Consider the following 5,518-nt stretch of genomic DNA (forward strand, 5'->3'; position numbering starts at 1 on the left):
CTAATTACACACTGGTTTATAATTATTAATTTGCATATGTAGAAACAACCTTGCATTCCTTGGATGAAACCAACTTGGTCATGGTCTTCTTAATGTGTTCTTGAATACAGTTTTCAAGAATTTTATTGAGCATTCTTGTGTCTGTGTTCATCAGTAAAATTGATGTATGACTTTCTTTGATGTTCTATCTGGTCTTGGCATAAGGATAACACTGTCTTCAAAAGTGCTCCATCCCTTTCTGTCTTGTGGAATAGTTTGTGTAGTGCTAGTGTTAGCTCTTTATAAAAGTTTGGAAGATGCTAAGCTTTTCCTTGTATGGAAGTTTTTACTACTGCCTTGATGTCACTGCTTGTCCCAAGTCTGTTGAATTTTTGCCAAGTTATATGTGTCTAGGCATTTTTTAAAGTATTCCCCAAAGTCCCACTAGATTTCATTGGAATTTGTTGTAACTTCCCCCTTGTTATCCCCAATTTTATTGAGTTTTCTCTTTCTTTCCTCCAGTCTGAGGTCTGCTTGGCTAGGAGGTTGTCAATCTTATTTATCTTTGAAAACAACCAACTTTTTCTTGGATAGATTCTATGCATTGTTGCTTTACTCTGTATTTTATTAATTCCCATGCTGGTCTTCATTGTTTCCTGCTGCCTAGTGCTTTGGGGCTTGACTTGTCCTTGTCCTTGTCTAAGACCTGACTTGCACCACTGGGTTATTTTAGATCTATTTTTTTCAATGTAGGCCCTCATGACTACAAACTGTCCTCTTACAACTGCCATAACTTAAAAGTGTGGAAATGTGGAGGTCCCACAAGATAAAGCAGTTGTCATATAAGCCTGGTGAGCTGAGTTCAGTCCCTAGAATAGAAAGGTGAAAAGAGAGAACCAATTCCAAAGCCCTGTGACCTCCACATGAGTGCTGTGTGTGCCACATGCCCACTCTCCACACAAACATCATACATACACATACATAATAATAAATAATTTTAGAAAGAACTGTCTTACATATATCTTAAAGGTTCTGATAAGTTGTGTTTCATTTTCTTTTGATTCTAAGAAGTTTTTAATCACCTCTCTAATTTCAATGACTTATTCAAGAGTATATTGAAGAAAAAAGTATATTGTTCAGTCTCCAAGTATTTGTGTAATTTCTCTTGCTATCAATTTCTAATTTTATTGCACCATGATCCAAAAAGATACAAGAAATTGCTTTGATGCCGTTGTATTTTTAAGGCTTGCACTGAAGCTCTGTGATCAAATTTAGAGAAAAGGTCCTGTGGGCTGCTGAGAAGAATGTGTACATTTCTTTTGGGTGGAATATTCTGTAGATATTGGTTAGGTTCACTTTAATTCTCCTGTTTCCTTGTTGATCTGCAGTATGGTGACATCTAAAAATGAAAGTGGAATAGAGAAGTCATCCACTTTTCTTGTATCAGGCGCTCTTAGACTTTTTATGTCCATTAGTCTGTTCATGAAACTTGGAACCACAATATCCAGTGCACAGATATTTAGAATTGTTGTATATTCTTGGTGGAATGTTTGTTTTATTATAAAGTGGCCTTTTTAATCTTCTGTCAAATCTTGTCTAAAGGCCACTTTCTCCAATATCAGAAAAAGTTATTGCAGCTTGTTTCTGGCTTGCATTCACGTGGTAGAGTGACTTTAGCTATCAGTCTGTGAGTATCTATACCAACGAAACATGTTGCTTAGAGACAACTGATAGTTGGATTTGGTTTTTTAATGGAATCAGCACCTCTTTGTTGGTGATTTGAGTTTATTTATATTCAATGTTCTCATTGAGAGATGTTTATTAATATCTCTGCCATATTTTGTTGTTAGGTGGACTATTGTTTGCTCCTTTACTTTCTCTCCTGTTACTATTAGGAGTTTGCTGAATCACTGTGTTGGACATGATGTGTTACTTCCTATCTCTCTTTTGTTCATCTGTACCTCTCAGGAAATATATTCTGTCTTGTGCTCTCACAACCTTCCTTCCTTCTCCATATGTAGCTGTGGGAGTCCAGCTCCCATCTTCTGAAGGGTTCTTAGGAGGAGGAAAGAGGAATAAGAAAATATCAGATAGACCCGGGTGGTGGTGGCACATGCCTTTAATCCCAGCACTCGGGAGGCAGAGCCAGGCGGATCTCTGTGAGTTCGAGGCCAGCCTGGGCTACCAAGTGAGTTCCAGGAAAGGCACAAAGCTACACAGAGAAACCCTGTCTCGGAAAAAAAAAAAAAAGAAAAGAAAAGAAAAGAAAATATCAGAGAGACCTAGCCAACAAGAAGAAAGACAGAAACACAGGAACACAGGATAGCTTCAGGAGGGCTTGGATCAATACCCAACAGCCTTGTCCTTTATTGAAAAGGGCTTTTTATAAGATGCCAAAGGGAGAGGCAAAAGACCTCCCCCTTACAAGATCAAAGCACACCGTACAGCCAAGTGTAGACCCTTCCAAACACTTGGTAACCGTGCCCTTGGTCAAATCATCTCCTTGCACAGCCCTGCTGGGTAAAGCAAGCTCAGATTCTCTGACCCTAAGTAAGTTCTCACTCGAGAGCCTCCGTGGGCTCACACATGTAGTGTTCCTTTAAGTACCTTCTGCAGTTCTAGATTGGCAGTCATGAACTGCCTTAGTTTGTGTTTGTCGTGAAATGTCTTTATTTCACAATCAATTTTAAAGATAGCCTTTCTGGATACAGCAATCATGCTTGGAAGTCATTTACTTTCAGGACCTAAGATGCACCATTCCACGCTCTCCTGTATTTTAATGTTGCTGGTGAGAGATTTGATGTTAATAGATATTTTTGTAAGTAGGTTGGCTTTTCCCCTTTTTCAGCTTTTAATATTGTTTGCTTATTTTTTTATTCATTTTACACACCAATCACAGTTTCCTCTTCCCTTCCCTCTTCCTGCTCCCCTCACACCTCCCCCAACCCCCTCCCATCCACTTGACATTTTAACAATGATATGTTGTAAGGGGTTCTTTTCTGCTTGTGTCTATAAGGGGACTCAAATGTCTCTTGAATCTGGATATCCATTTCTTTGTCTAGATTTGAGAAATTTTATGCTATAATTTTATTGTTATTCTCTTAGTTTTTATCTCAGCTCTTCTGTCCTGTGAACTCGTAGGCTTGCTATTGTAGATGTTTGGGTCACAGTATTTTGTTTCTGTGTTTTGTTATATTTTCCCTTATTGGTGTTTGAGTGTAGTGTTTCCTTGACCTTATTCTCCGTCCTTAATAGTCTTTCCTCTGCTTGGTCAACTCTATAATTGATGCTTTTTACTGTTGTTGGTTTTGTTGTTGTTGTTGTTCATTGAGGTTTATTTCCAGTATTTCTAAGGGTTTTTCCAAAATCTCCACTTCCTTGTTGAATTTTTCTTCCATGTTATTATTTTCATTCGTATTGTGGAATTTTTCTTCCAGGGTGGTGACGTCTTCATCCATACTGCTGAATTTTACATCTATTTCTTTACTCTTTCTTCTATGTTGCTGACTTTCCTAATGAAATGATCTTTTTTTGTATTTGCCTGAAGGTCACTGATCATTTTTACTAGTAAACTTTTGAAATCTTTATCTAGCATTTTAAGTGTTTCAGTATCATTGAGTTGGTAATTGAAGAGGACTCATCCTGATTTACTTTTTCATGTTTCATGTGTTTCTTGTGATACAGTTTGATAATCTGTTGGTGTTCTTCCTGTTTGATTTAGGGATCTTATTGAGCAGCTCAATTCTACTTAACCAGGAGAAAACAAACTGCTGTAACAGCAACATCAGCCTTTACAATATAAGGAAATGTACTTAAAGCTGATTAAAGGCTACTATCACCAATGCTCATCCTCAAGCAAGTGGAAACATACTGTAGAATGTGAAGAACATTTAAAAATTATTTAGGGAGCTGGGCAGTGGTGGTGCACGCTTTTAATCCCAGCACTCTGGAGGCAGAGGCAGGCAGATCTCTGCGAGTTCGAGGTCAGCTTGGTCTCCAAAAGCAAGTTACAGGAAAGGCACAAAGCTACACAGAGAAACCCTGTCTCGAAAAAAACAAAAAAAAAATTGTTTAGGGGGCTGGAGAAATGGCTCAGTGGTTAAGAGCACTGGCTGCTCTTCCAACGCACTCCAGTTCAATCCCCAGCACTCACATGGCAGCTCACAACTATCTGTAACTCTAAGATCCTCACACAGACATACATGCAGGCAAAACACCGACACACATAAAAATTAATTTTAAAATGATTTACAGTAAAATTAGAAATAGTAAATGAGAAAGATAGATGAAGAAAGTAGAAAAGGGTGAAAATAGAGGAGAAACAAGTTTAAATAAAAGACAAAGGAAATAAGTTGCCAGAGGGGTGAATATGGTAAAAATACATTGTACGAAATTGCCAAATAATAAAAATATTATTTTAAAAAGCAAACAAAAAAGAAGAGGAATGAAAAATGTTAGAGAGTGAAGAGAAAGCAGCAAGGGATTAGAAAAGATAAAGAAAAAATGGGGCTGCAGAGATGGCTCCCAGGGTTCAGTTCCCAGCAGCCATATGTGACTCCCAACCCTCTGTAACTCTACTTCCAAGGAATATGATGCCTTCTTCTGGGGGCGGGGGGGGGGGGGGGTTGTCGGCAGTTCAAGACCACATTCAGCCACACAGTAATTCAAGGCCAGTCTGAGTTACATGATAGACTTTTTTTTTTTAATGTGTGGTTTTAAGCAAACAAAAACAAAAGCCCAATAAGATAAAGTCACACTACAACTGAAAATATAATAAAGAGAACAGCATGGGCCCGGCGACAGACGGTGTCTTTCCAAAATGGCGGCAGCAATGGATGTGGATACCTCAGCGGCACCAACAGTGGTGCGGGCAAGAAGCGCTTTGAAGTGAAAAAGTGGAATGCAGTAGCCCTCTGGACCCAGGATTTTGTGGTTGATAACTCTGCCATCTGAAGGAACCACGTTATGGATCTTTGCATTGAATGTCAGGCCAACCAGGCATCTGCTACTTCTGAAGAGAGTCCTGTCACGCGGGGCGTCTGTAATCATGCCTTTCATTTCCACTGCATCTCTCGATGGCTCAAAACAAGGCCGGTGTGTCCGTTGGACAACAGAGAGTGGGAATTCCACAAGTATGGGCACTAGAAAAGACTCTCCCTAAAGCTTACCCGTTTGTTACTCGTGTGGTGACTTGCCTTCCTGTTAATTATAAATTAGATAGAGCCAGGGTTTTTTTTTTCTTTTCTTTGTCTAGGGAGTTTGCTGTTCCCACAGCCATATTGTATTTTGTGTCAAATAAAGTTGTTAAGTTCGAGAATGGTTGCTGTCTCATGTATGTGGAAAGAGTGACCTGAGAAAGGGCATCTTCAATGCCAGAAACAACCTCCAAAAGTGCACTGTTCATCACCAGGACAGAGCTGTCCTGCGGGGGCATCACAGGGGCGCACACAAGGAGCCTGTTTAAAGTCTGGAAGTGCGGGTCACTTGTCTTCCTTTGAGACAGCACTGGGCAGCTGAATGAGGAAGTGACAGCCTTGGA

At 39.5% G+C, this 5,518-nt stretch overlaps 1 pseudogene; it reads left to right on the forward strand.

Annotated features, from left to right (window-relative positions):
* The first annotated feature begins 4,792 nt into the window (after positions 1-4,792).
* LOC114704895 lies at positions 4,793-5,293 on the forward strand (annotated as a pseudogene).
* The last annotated feature ends 225 nt before the right edge of the window (positions 5,294-5,518 follow it).

Source organism: Peromyscus leucopus, chromosome X, assembly GCF_004664715.2.
Source record: "Peromyscus leucopus breed LL Stock chromosome X, UCI_PerLeu_2.1, whole genome shotgun sequence".
Lineage (NCBI taxonomy): Eukaryota > Metazoa > Chordata > Mammalia > Rodentia > Cricetidae > Peromyscus > Peromyscus leucopus.